This window comes from Leopardus geoffroyi, chromosome D1 (assembly GCF_018350155.1).
Source record: "Leopardus geoffroyi isolate Oge1 chromosome D1, O.geoffroyi_Oge1_pat1.0, whole genome shotgun sequence".
Lineage (NCBI taxonomy): Eukaryota > Metazoa > Chordata > Mammalia > Carnivora > Felidae > Leopardus > Leopardus geoffroyi.
The window spans coordinates 13545466-13559406 of record NC_059329.1 but is presented as its reverse complement, the minus strand read 5'-3'; the positions used below and the strand labels follow the sequence as shown (position 1 = coordinate 13559406).

Genomic DNA, 13941 nt, shown 5'->3' with positions numbered 1-13941 from the left:
GTCCATCAAAAACCCAGCTGAGAGGAGGAAAGCGTACGCACAATTGCCTGAAGGGTATGCAGTCCATCCGTCCCTCCAGAAATATTAACAGTCACGGGATTAAGGCAGAGCCCCCAGAGAGCCGGCTACTGGACCGAGTCCTTCTGGTTCCATTTTGCTGTGTCAAAGTGTGGTCTGTGTTGAGGGACGATGCTACTGGGGGCGGCCTAAAGACATGAGGAGTTGCGGCTACCGGAAAGGTACTGTTGAGCACATTGCCCCTCCCCGGTTACATACAGGAAGGTGCCCAGGAAAGCCCCGTGCCCACAGGGCACCGGGAGAGTTGGGTTTCTCCTAAAACAATATTCTTTCCTGGGACGTCTGGGTGGCTCCGTCGGTTAAGCATCCGATTCTTGATTTTGGTTCAGGTCATGGTGTCACAGTTCATGAGTTCGAGCCCCAAGTCGAGCTCTACCCTGACAATGCAGAGCCTGCTTGGGATTCTCTCTCTCTCTGCCCCTCCCCTACTCTCCCTCTCTCTGTCTCTCTCTCTCCCTCAAAATAAATAAACTTAAAAGAAACTTCTTTCTTTCCCCTCCCATCCTTCCTACTATCCCTCCTTTTCTCCCTCCCTCTCTCCCTCCTTTTTTTCCTCCCCCTTCCTCCCTCCCTCCCTTCCTTCCTTCCCTCCCTTCCTTCCTTCCCTCCTTCCTTCCTTCCTTCCTTCCTTCCTTCTTTTTTCTCCCATCGTGCAGGCACTATGAATTGTGAGACTGATCTATTTACTTTGCTCACATTGGCTTCCAGATACCCTAGATTTGAAGCCAGCCGTACGTGTTTAGGGCTGGGAGCTCTGCGTCCCTCTACTAGCCTCATTCCTGATCCCCAGGGATATTCCTTTGTTTTTTTTATCTCCCGTTCCCACTGGCTTCTCCTGTATATCATCTCATTCCATTTTTCATATCCGTGTAAGCCACCACAAGTCCGCTCTGGCACAAGGCAGATATAAGTAAGTACATTAATAAATTAATTAATACGTCTCAAACGGTGCAGCACACACAGATTATATTTACAAAAGAGTGCGTTTACCAAGCTGGTACTGGAAGGCCTCCCAGGCCACATGGGCCTTGAGCTGAGTGTTGAAAGATGTCTAAGATCCAGAGGAGCAGGAAGAAATGGGGAAGTCGTCCTTTTAAATTCTGTCCCTCTCGCTGAAATCTTCTGCTTCTTCTCTCAGGACCAGTGTGGAGCCTGTCTCCAGGAACTTGGCCCCGGTCTAACATCCCTTCATGAATCTGAAGGCGCAGAATAAGAAAATAAATAAGTAAGAATCATAAAACCATAAAGGTAAGCACCTGACAGGACCTGAGAAATCATCTCCTCGGAGCCCTCCTGTTAGCATAAAGGAAATGAAGGGCCAGAGCGGGTGGGTCTAGTTGCTGGATCAGGTGGCCACTTTGAGCAAATTCCAGATGGAGAACCCGGTGCCCCTAACTCCCTGTGAATCTGTGCCCTTTGCGGAACCCCATGAGGTTAAGTAATTGGAGTGCCCGTTCGCCAGCCCGAGCTCCATACTTGCATGGTGCGCGCTGATGGCCTGCAAAACAGAGAAACGGTGGATGGGACCTTGGCTTATATAATCTAACCGTTTCAGGGGGGATTCTGTACAAGTAGGACTTTGGGCACGACTTAACCTCACTGTGCCTTTGTTTCCGCATCTGTAAAATGGGATGATAAGAATATTTCCCTCAGGCTGCTGTGAAAATTGAAGCGGAAAATGCATATAAAGGGGAGCCGGGGTGGCTCAGTCGGTTGAGTGTCTGACTCTTAATTTTGGCTCAGGTCATGATCTCATAATTGTGGGATTGAGCCCCGCGCCGGGCTCTGTACTGAGCGTGCAGCCTGCTTGAGATTCTCTCTCTCTCTCTCAAATAATAATAATAATAATTAATAAAATGCATATAAAGAAACTTACAAACAGTAGGCACTCACAAAAATCAGTTATGGTGGCAGTGGTTTATTTCCCCTATTTTGCAAAGAAGCAGCAGCAGCCCAGGACAATGCTATCATTTGACCAAGGAAACAGCAGAACCCCTGAGCTGCCCCAGAGCATGTACTTGCACTATTTCGGATCGCTGGGGTGTTAAAGAGCGGAAGCACTTGAATTTCCCATTTCTCATTCACACCATGCCCATCTCTGCCTTATCTCGGGTCTCTTCCTGATTCCACAGCCTGCCTCTGCTGACCAGCTAGCACCCTCCTTTATAGATACCGTCTGCCCAGAGACCAGAACCAATACCAAAGTGCCTAAGTCAAGGTTAATGCTGGAGATAATAACCAAGGGAGATTGCACGATCTCTTTTGGGCTCTCCTACCCTGGACCACTTATGTGAGTTTCTGATCAGAGGCAGGAAGCTGGGGACAAAGTAATTTTCTAGGAATCTCTTCAGGCTGAGGGCTCCCATGATTCTATTTTCTTCCATCCCAAGTTTAGGCATCTAAACTTGGTGTCTTGAGTAGAAACATGAACATATGGGGCCCTTGCTGAGTTCACACTTCAAGGCCTTGGAGCTTTGTCTCGCACACCAGCCTGAACTACTTTGTTCATTTCCTCTGTTCCCCTGCTTGAGATACTGGCACACAGGAATGGAAAGGGGCAAGCTGGTGAGATAGGTGGACAGAACCGAGGGGATAGTGGACCACACCCATTTTCTCGGGTGCCCTAGGACTGGCTTTTGTCTTTATGATCAGCAAAGGGGAGAGTGAAAACTGGCGACTGCCAAGAGGCTCTTGTGTTTGCTCCCATTGGCCCACATTTTGTCAGAGATCTGATTACATTCAACTCCCCTACCCTACCATCCACCTCGCAGAACCTCAGTGTTGGTTGATCAGCAGCCCTCTACAGATGGGTTTTAACCAGGGGCCCAGGGCCCAAGGACAGCTGAATTGTCCTGCTTCTTGCCAGTATATACCATGACCAACCAACAGTCAAGGCTCTAATCCATGAGTTATATAGGACTAGGAAGGCCCAGAACATCTTTCACTGGACGCATCCCAACCCCCAGGCAGCCTACACACTAAGCAGCTTCCAGCTCTTAGCGTGCTTTATGCTGTGAGGGGAAAACAGCTACCGAATAGCTTGGAAAGATTGCAACTCCATCCTGCTTGAGTCTAAGAAATGCCCAGGGCAGCAGAGGCCAGCCTAGTTAAGCAGGGATGTAAATATTAGCACAGGCATTACGTGAAAGGTCTTTAAAGAATACAAACAGCCTGGCCGAGGGGAAGGTGAAGGATCCAAGAAGTCCAAGAGGCCTTGGAAGTGTGAGAGGCCTTGACCTTACCTCACACCATATACAAAATGCAACCCAAAAAGGAACATAGACCTATATGCAAAACCTACATCTATGAAACCTTTAGAAGAAATTATGAGAGAAAACTATTTTGACTCTAGGTAACACCAAAGTCATTATGCATAGAAGAAAAATTGGCAAACTGGATTTTATCCACACTAAAAGCTTCTCTTTCGAAGACACTATCAAGAAACTTAAAAGACAAGTCACAGACTAGGAGAAAATATTTCCAAAACGCATATCTGACACAGGACTTCAATCTAGAATACATAAAGAACGTTTATTTTTTTTTTCAACGTTTATTTATTTTTGGGACAGAGAGAGACAGAGCATGAACGGGGGAGGGGCAGAGAGAGAGGGAGACACAGAATCGGAAACAGGCTCCAGGCTCTGAGCCATCAGCCCAGAGCCTGACGCGGGGCTCGAACTCCCGGACCGCGAGATCGTGACCTGGCTGAAGTTGGACGCTTAACCGACTGCGCCACCCAGGCGCCCCCATAAAGAACGTTTAAAACTCAACAATAAGAAAACAAATCACCCATTAAAAAAATGAGCAACAGACATTTCACCGAAAAAGATACACAGATGGCAGACAATCACATGAAAAAAATATTCAATATTTTTAGTCATTGGAGAAATACAAATTAAAATACAATGAGATATCACTTAAGACCTATTAGAATGGCTGAAATTAGAACTAAATAAATAAACACCTGGCAATACCAAGCCCTGGGGAGGATGTGGGACACCCAGAACTCTCTTTTTTGTGGGTGGGAATGTGACACGATATGGCCATTTTGGAAAACAGCACGGCTGTTTCCTATCAAGTTAAATATGTACTTGTCATATGACCTAGCAATTCCAGTCTAAGTATTTACCATATGAAAAGAACTTATGTGCACACAAAACCTGTATGTGAATGTTATAGAAACGTTTTTCATAATCACCCAAAACCAGAAACAACGCCAGTGTTCTTCCTCTAGTGAACAGATATACAAACTGTAGTTTATATGCAATGGAATCCTACTCAGCAATAAAAAAGAATGAATTACGTGAACAACACGGATGAATCTCAAATATATTATGCTAAGTGAAGAAGCCAGACTCAAAAGGCTATATGTGATATAATTATATTTATAAGTTATTCCAGGAAGGCAAATTGTCAGAACAAAAAACAGATCAGCGGTTGCCAGGGGCTGCAGGTGGGGAGTGGTTAAATGACAAGGGACATGGGAATTTGGGGGGTGGGGGTGGGGTTGATGGAATTGTTCAATATCTTTACTGTGGGAGTGGTTACATGGCTTTATGCATTTGTCAAAACTCATAAATCTATACTGGAAAGGGTTCATTGCACTGATGTAAATTATTCCTCAATCAAAAAAAAAAAAAAAATCAAAGGACTCATTATTCTTGACAAACATAACCTAAAAGATATGTACTAAAAATTAGTATTCCCATTTTACAGTTGAGGAAATAAAGGAGTAAAGAGACTGACTGACTTGTCCAAGGTCACAGAGCAAGTAATGGCTACCACCCTGATTGGCATCCAGGTTCTGGAGCTCTAGGTGGCCATGCTCGTGGCCACCAGTCCACGCCATCCCTCACATTTGGGACTTTTCTTTATTCTTAAGTATATTTTAACTCACCCATTGGATTGTATCCAACTTGAAGCTACCATCTAAATCATAAGCATTTTATTTGTATTTCACATACATGAGAATTACTTAGGTATGTTGTATCCTTAAGGACATTCAAACAACAGAAGAATCCAGAGAGCAGAGTAAAAGGCCCCTTCCATTACTCCTGCCCCTGTCCACAGCCCTACTCTAGGGGTAGTCTGTTGACAGATGTTGGTTAGCCTTACACCATGGAAATACAGACTCGTGTGTGCACATCACATGCATTTCCAGCACCCTGCTCAATCTCCAGTTATGGAAGCCTGGTTGACTTTCAACCAAACAAAAGCCATAATAGATTCATACCCTTGCTTTGTCATAGACCAGCTGTATGACCCAACAGAAGCTAGGTCATCTCTATGTACCGGTTTTCTCATTTCTTAAATACAAATATCCATTTTTAATAAAGGCAGATCCCTCATCACATAGTTACAGTTCAGTAAATGCCATTTAATCCAAATGTGTAGACAACTGAATGGCAGCAGACAACAGCTAAGACGGGGGACTCCACTGAACAAAGGTGACTCAGTCTCGAGTGTATCTGAATTCAGCACCTATTTTTTTTTTTTTTAACAATCCACTACCCAATCCAAACAAGCCATCTGGGTCCTATGTCACTCCAGGTATGACTGTAGGAATTGAAGGGACAGGAAATACTTAGCCGAGAGAAGCAAAGGCTCTTCGGGGATGTGAGCATTGGTTTAAAATATTTGAAGAGCTGTCATACAGGAAGAGAAGGCATATTTGTTCTCGGCTGCTCCAGGGCAGAGCTGGAATTAATCTGGATGCAGATTTTGTATTACGGAATAAAACTGTCCGGCAAAAGAGGAGCTGCCCACGAGGCAGTGGGCTTCCTACCACTTTCAGGTAATCAAGCTGACGCCGTGCAATCATCTGCCAGAAAAGCGAAAGAAAAGCTCCAGCAAGCAGATTTGGGGATCTCGTGCTTCTCAGTCCAGAGGTGCCCGCCCTCAGAACATATGGAGGTGTCGGTGAATGCTGGGAGAGGCCAGTGCGTGCCCCGCCCATCTTCTCATCCTCCCTATTAGCCGAGAGGCAATAATGGGGGTGAGGGAAATGCTCGCACACGGGAACCGAGGCAATACGTAGAGAGATGGTTTCATCAGCTGGTCTTGCATTTACTAAGGGGAGCAGAGGAGAGCATGTCCTGCCCTCCAAAAATGCAGACCTATTTGGATCCTATCTGAGGTCCCTTGGCAGCTGACAACACGCCCATCTGCCATGCTGGCATGGTGCCCCCAGCAAGGGGAGCAAGGGAGCTCTGCTTCCTGCTGGTGGGCATAGGTTCCAGGTGGTTGCATATGCCTGCGGAGGGGGGACCTTTGTCCCAAACAGCACAGGGTATTTGCGACTCCCATGCTCACCCTCTGCCCTGATTACCCCCTCCCAGTCCCACCAGGGGCACGGAGGTACCCAGGAGTTGCGGAGAGTGGGAAGAGAGGACCCAGGCACTGGAGGGGTTGGGGGCTGCCAACTGAACAGGCCTTGCCGCATCGAGCACGTCGTGAAGCCAAGACCACCCAAGGAACAACCAAATGGACGCTTGGAAGGCAAGGCCAAGGCGCAAAGGATACCAACGCAAAGGGCATCACGAGGGGCATGGGCCCTTGAGAGGGAGACGAGATGCTCTACGATGCCTTTGGCTCTGTCATTCTCCAAGAACGAGGAGGAAGAGCTCTGGAGGGAGGATATTCATGGTTTTCTACATCTGGCCCAGGTAGAGGAGTTCATCCTCCTCTGCTGTCGGATGGCAGCATCTGAGCCCAGGGTCATGCCTGCCTAGCTGCATGGGAGTGTGTCCACCCCACGTTGGCGTGTGTGTGTGTGTGCCTGTGTGTGTGTGTGTGTGCGTGCGTGCATGCCCACGTCTGTCTGAGGGTTGCAGCAATTGCATATTGCTGATGCTGCAAAAGCACATAAAGGCTGGACAGCTAATCCAATCATTCATGCTTCCCTTGTTCCGACTCTGGGATCTGATAGATAAAAATACCCAGGCAAATGACCAGTTTCATGGACTGTTTCCTCTTTTGTCAATACAAGGAATTGTGAGCTGTCATCTTGTCCCTCCTCTCCAGAGAGAGAACTCAAATATTTATGACCAGCTTTTATAACATTAATTGTATTTCTAATTGTTTTTCCCTCTCAGCAGGCATTGCTTGCCTCACCCTGGTGACGATGGGCAGTTCTGGGGTTTATGAAGAGTGGTTTGTCACAAATGAAATTCAGGAGAGGTTGTGAACGAGGCGGCCACATTTCCTGCTTAGTGGCCCTCCTCGGTTCTGAAGCGTGGGCTCTGGCTGGGTGCCAAACACGACGTGTCCACCGGGCCCTGCAGAAAGGACGGGATTGGTGCAGGCCGCTTCCTCCCCGGGGATCAGGAAGTCAGGGAAGCATCAAGGGCACCTCCTCTGCTGGGCGTCCTTCCACCGCAGCACCAAGCGAGGCCCCTGCCTTGGTTTCTTCACCTGGAAAGTCTCTCCTCGCCCCCCTCCCACACGGCTTCTTGTGTTTGCTCCCGACGGAGGGGGCCCACTCGTGTTTTTTTCTTAAGGCTGAAAACTGCTTTTTAGATTTTCCGATCAATGAACGTGCAGGGATGAGATAGGTATATGGGAAGGCATGTTTGACTAGGAATCGGGAAAGCTGAGATCTGGTTGTTCAATTATTCATTCATTCATTTATACATCAAACATTTATGGGAGCCTCCTGCGTGAGAAGCCTTGCCCTACATCCTGGGAGTAGAACCCAATGCCTCCTGCAGTCCCAAGACCCTTCACCTCACAGGCCACAGCCGGTTCTTTCATGAAATAGAGGTGGACCACCAGGACACCACAGTCCCCAAGAATGTTGCATTCCAAGAGTCACCTTTATATAATGTCTCAAAGGACAGCTTGACGAATCAAGGAAAGCTCCAGACCAAGAGTTGGGAAGGCTCTGCTCCACTTCTTTCTAATTCATGACCTCGGACGAGTCACTTGGACTTTCTAAGTTCTGACTTCTCTAACTGCAGCGTGGGAAACAAGGTAATCTCACACCCCACACTGATTGCAAGGAGTAGACGAGGTGGCATGGGGGAACGCTATCTCTAAACTTGTGCAAGAATCTACAGAAGTAAGAAATCACTCTTAATAGTAATCAGAGAAGAGCACCTAGGTGGCTCAGTCCAACTCTTGATTTCCGCTCAGGTCATGATCCCGGGGTTTTGGGATGGAGCCCTGTGTCAGGTTCCATGCTGAGTGTGGAGCCTGCTTAAGATTCCCTCTTTCTCCCTCTGCCCCTCTCACCTGCGCGCACGCTCTCTCTCTTTCTCTGTCTGTAAAATAAAAAAATTACACAAATTTAAATAATAATCTGAGAGCCCTAGCTAACTCTTCTGGTGTCCCTGAGCAAGGCACAAAATGGACAGAGAAAAAATGGTGTTGGAGAAGGAGCTATGTATTGACCGCCCCTCTTTCCAAAGGAGGGAGAGAAATCTCTCCTAAATCTTGGAGTCTGTCTCCCCTGAGACTTGGATCGAACTAGCCACCACTCCACAGGTAACTCAAGGGACTCAAGCTCAGGAGTAGCTAAAATAGAAACAGTCAAACAGAGTCTAACTCTATGGTGAACTCACCCTGGGAAGCGGTCTTTGGCTGCTGGTGAAATATGTAACCCCAGCCTTGGGGGGTGGTGGGGGCTAATAAAGGTCACACAGCCCTGGGATCTGATGGCCAGCAAAGGCTCCAGGGAGCTGGTAGTTGAGCTCTATGACCATCTCTGCAGGTGGTCCCCTAAAGGGACTGCTGTGGGAATGGCTGCTCCTGAAGGACTGTCCCCAGACCAGGAAAGAATATTCCTCAGCTGGGGAGGGCGGGAGAGGGGCAGCAGAAAAGCATGATGGAGAGCATGTGACTACTCTCAGGGCCACCCCAAGCCCAGCCTCTCCATGTCTGCTCCCCACGTCTCTTTGATCTGGCACTGGACTTTGATCTAGGACGATGGTGGTATGGAAGAAAGGAATTCTCTAAGAGGATGGGATGGGGAAAGAACACTCAAGGAAGACAGCATAGTTCACCTGGAAAAGACATTAGATGCCAGCTCTTCCAAATTCCTCCCCTGAACAAGCCGTGGTTGGGACTGGGACAATCTATGGGCCTTGGACCAGTCTCTTACTTCTTGAACCTTGGGATTTTACTTCTTAATTGGTAAATAGGTAGTAACAATAGCAACTATCTCACGCAGTTATGCGGATCATAGGAGGTGAAAGAAGGTCCTTCACAAAAGTGGTGGGGCCTAGAGGAAAGTGTATGGGGCTAGAAGTCACAGGACTTGGAATTAAGACCCCAGTGTGCTACCTGCATCATTTAATGTCTTTTTTTTATTATTATTTTTTTAATGTCTATTTGTTTTTTTTTTTTTTTTTTTTTTAATTTTTTTTTTCAACGTTTATTTATTTTTGGGACAGAGAGAGACAGAGCATGAACGGGGAAGGGGCAGAGAGAGAGGGGGACACAGAATCAGAAACAGGCTCCAGGCTCTGAGCCATCAGCCCAGAGCCCGACGCGGGGCTCGAACTCACGGACCGCGAGATCGTGACCTGGCTGAAGTCGGACGCTTAACCAACTGCGCCACCCAGGCGCCCCAATGTCTATTTGTTTTTTTTTTTTGTTTTTTTTTTTTTTTTTTTTAATTTTTTTTTTTTTTCAACATTTTATTTATTTTTGGGACAGAGAGAGAGAGAGCATGAACGGGGGAGGGGCAGAGAGAGAGGGAGACACAGAATCAGAAACAGGCTCCAGGCTCCGAGCCATCAGCCCAGAGCCTGACGCGGGGCTCGAACTCACGGACCGTGAGATCGTGACCTGGCTGAAGTCGGACGCTTAACCGACTGCGCCACCCAGGCGCCCCTGTCTATTTGTTTTTGAGAGAGAGACAGAGACAGAGCACAAGCAGCGGTCTGGGTGGCTCAGTCAATTGAGCATCCGACTTCGGCTCAGGTCACGATCTCATGATCCGTCAAGTGTTTTAATTTCTTTCTTTTTAATGTTTATTTATATTTGAGAGAGAGAGAGAGACAGAGTGTGAGTGGGGGAGGGGCCGAGAAAGAGGGGCACACAGAATCCGAAGCAGGTTCCAGGCTCTGAGCTGTCAGCACAGAGCCCTACGCATGGCTCGAACTCACAAGCCGTGAGGTCATGACCTGAGCTGAAGGCAGCCACTTAACCGACTGAGCCACCCAGGGGCCCCAGAAGTCTTTGAATTTCTGAGTCGCATTTTCTTTTTCTGTGAAATGGAAATAATGATAAGGATCCCCACCTCAAAAGGTGATGAATATCAAGTAAGAAAATAAAAGCCTTTGATGAGCTATAAAGTGCATCTCGATATTAGTGATTGCCCTTCTGAAGAAGAGACTGAGGGCCAGAGAGGCCAACTGATTTGCCCAAGGCCCACAGCTACTGTGGAACTTAGACCCGTTCACAAGGCAGCCAGACCCTGAGGTCCTGGAGGCCCTCTGTTCACTCCTGTCCTCCAGGGAGGAGTCTGCCTCCCCTTGACAGCCCCAGCCTGCCACACAGGCCTGCAGGCAGCCACCCTAACCAAATGCAGTGGGGTCGGGGGTGGGGTGGGGGGGGGGGCGTTACATCGATTTGAATGCTGCTGTTTATATTTTGCCTTCCCTCAGGAGTTAACTAGAGTCCTTCTAGCATTGATTAGCTCTATCTGGTTTCCTAATGGAGTAAACACAGGGCCCCTTGGATATCGACTAGAATTTAACAAATATACCCCTTACAACACCAAAATCGGCCACAGGAAACAGCACTTACACGCACAGGCCACTTCTGCCTGAACCCCCAGATGGGAATGCCCTGTCACTTCCCCTTGGGCAGCTGCTGAGCTGCCCAGGGCGGGACTCATGAATCAGTGGGACCGCTGGCAGTTTTTCCCTTTAAATTTTGAGGCACGGCTGATTAATTTGAGTCTTGTTGAGTCTGGAGGCCAATATGTGTTGATAACGGCAAGACAAAAGAGGGGCTGAGCTCCTGCCAGCTCTGGGCCTCCCAGCGCTTCTCTGAACCTGTCGGCCTCCGTCTGGGGGCCTCTCCCCACCCCCATGCCAAGGGTCACTCTGAGCAGAGGTCTTGAAGCCCCACCTCAAGCCGACCCCTGGGGCTAGGACTGAGCCCTCTATCCCTCCCTACACCTAAACTTGACTCTCCCCCTCTGCGGGACAGTCTCGGGCCTTGTCTCCAGCAGACCTCCTTCCCCTGTGCCTCCTGCCCAACCTCCCCTAGCTCAGCCCTGGCCTAGCTTACAGCTACTTTGCTCCAGGCGGTGCCTGCCGGCTCCAGCCCTGCTCTCAGAAGGACAGGAGCCAGGATGAGGGCTGAAGGCTATGCATCAGTCAGGTGAGCTGGAGTGGTCTCCGCTCTGGGCTTCCTGGCTTTCCTTCGCCCTGCCGAGAAATTCCAGATTAGGTTTGGGGCCTATGCTCTGATCTCCCCAGCTTTCTGAAACTAATCATTTTTTCATTAGGCTTTTGAGTTGGCTGGTGTGCGTGTGCGTGCGTGCGTGCGTGTGTGTGTGTGTGTGTCAAGATAGCAGCAACATAAAGTGGGGGGAGGGGGAAGGCTCAGCATCAGTGGGTTGGGAACAGCCTCTGGCTTGACCTCTGGGTGAAGGGGGGCTGATCTGGGAGAAAGCACCCCTCAGCAGGACGCTGCACCCATCCGTTCTAAGCAAACACTCCCTTCCAGGGGCCTCCCCACCTCACTGGAGCCCAGCTTCTCAGCCTCTGCTGGTAACCCAGCCTCCTTCTGAAAAGTCACACAGCCAGGAAGCCGGTGGGGGGCGGCAGGTGGTGGGGGAGGGAGAGGCACCGACCTCTCTGCCTGTGCCTCCCGCAGTAGGGGCCTCCTGCCTTGCACGGTTCCCAGTCCCCAGGATCCCCAGGCCGAATCCACCCCCATGGCTTCCCTTGGAGCCGCACAATGGCTGTATTGAGCTGAGCTGTAAATTTCAGCAAGGCCAACCCTGGGAGGAGGCAATTCCCTGCTAAGGAAGCTCCCTCTGGACTGTCTCCAGCATAAGGGGGCCCTTCATACCTGCTCCGTGCTGGGCCATGGGTTACAGGGCGGTCCGTGCAGTGGAGGGTGCTGAGCACGCCCCTGGCCCCCCCATCTCCCCGCTAGCACCCCCTGTCCCCAAGAGGGCAGTGGTCACACGAACACTTATGCTTGGAAAGAGACTCTCCGGATGGCTGCTTCTTTGTTTCCCCCAAGTTTTGGCCTCAGCCCAAGATCCAGTTGAGGGAAGGATGGACAAGAATAAATAACTGTATCACGCAGGCCTGTTTTAAGTTATGACCCACCAGGAGAAGTGGAGAGGGAAGAGGTGGAGAAGAGGGGAGGGAGGAGAGGCCCTTTTCCTCCTTACTGGGGGGGAAATTGCAACATTGTCTAATAACAAGTAACTAAGAAAACAGCTGAACCTGAAAACTTCAAACTTCAATCAAAGTCACTCTTAGGAGGAGGTGGTTTGCAAAGGCTAGGAAATAAGGTGAAAAAAGAGAACAATTGGTCTGGAATTAATCAAGATATTAATATTAGAAAAGGTAGCAGAACAGACAGGCTGTCCCCAGGCTGCTGTGGTGTAAAGGGCCTCCCCACCCCCCCCCCACCCCGCCCCCGTCTGTTCTGAGGCACCAGCCCCTCCCCTTCCCCTTGGAAAGGCACCAGCATCAAGGACAAGACCTTGAATGGCCAGAGGTCGAAACCGTGTTCAACACTCCCCTCCCAACAGCCAGCCACCTTAGCCTTCTTCCCACACACGCCTCTTCTCCACAGTGACAGGCCAGCAGTGTGGGTGGGGACATCTGTCCCCAGGGCCAGGTACCCATGGGGCAGCGTTGATTGACAGCTCTGACTTATAGAGGGACTTGTTTGCTGGGGAACAGACGCTTGGGCTCCCCACGGCTGTCAAGCCATTTCCTAGCTCTCAACTCATTTAAACTAAAAACCCAAGTATATTTATTCCCTGGTAGACCTGATACACTCCAGCGCTCCTGCCAACTTGCTTTGCAACTTTGTACACATCAGATCAATGTGTGCAATTTAGCAACAGAGAAATGAAGACTTTGGTGAGTTTCAGGGGGTAAGGTGGGGGCAGCCAGGCAGGGGGCGCGGTTCCTACTCAGGGCCCCCCACCATTCCCTCCGGCGAAAACTCACTCGCCCCCACCCACCCCGCCGTGATGCCTGAGCCTTTAGAAGGGGAAGAAAGTTTTTCAGCCGTGGACATGAAGGACAGCTCTTGCACGTTAACCTTGGCGACGCAAGTAACTGGCACCTCTTTTTTCATGTGCCTCGCGTATAGAACGTGACCGTGACCATACGTTCCTATAAAATCCCATCTGCATGTCCTGCCCTGAAGGGCATCACCTAAACTCAGGTCCCCACCCCCTCCTACCCCAAAGCTCCCAATTCCTCAGCAGACACAGGAAACCTGGGGACAGGTGACATCATGTTGAACAAATACAGATGCTATTTACTTTCCATCCATTTTCCTGACTATTCTTAGAGGAGTATTTAAAAAAAAAAAAAAAAAAGTTGAACTCAGTTCTGTTGTAAAAGGAGATTGTAGGACCCGCTGTGTTTGAGGGAGTGATTCCAGCAGGTTTGGGGGGCTCCTTCTTCACATTCCCACCCTCTCCTTCAAGGAGAGAAAATGGACTCCGCTCAGCCAGGTGGTGTCAGAACAGTAAATGGAAAACGTATTTACCTAAGTTCTGCCTATAAACTCCCCCAACACCAGAGCAGGGCCTGTTGCCCACTACCGCACACACCCTTGGGCTGCACATTGCTCCTTTCCCCCCACCAAACCCGCCCTTGATGATCATTTTCATCAGACTTCACTAGAATGGCAACACCAGGGAGAGGG

General features: G+C 49.3%; 1 long non-coding RNA gene across 1 annotated transcript in view; it reads right to left on the bottom strand.

Annotated features, from left to right (window-relative positions):
• Window positions 1-13941, bottom strand: part of LOC123600693 — a 143283-nt gene that overhangs the window by 74272 nt on the left and 55070 nt on the right. Inside the window, exon 2 of the long non-coding RNA XR_006713743.1 lies at window positions 1069-1274. This is a non-coding gene — a long non-coding RNA (uncharacterized LOC123600693). The remainder of the gene's footprint in view (window positions 1-1068; window positions 1275-13941) is intronic.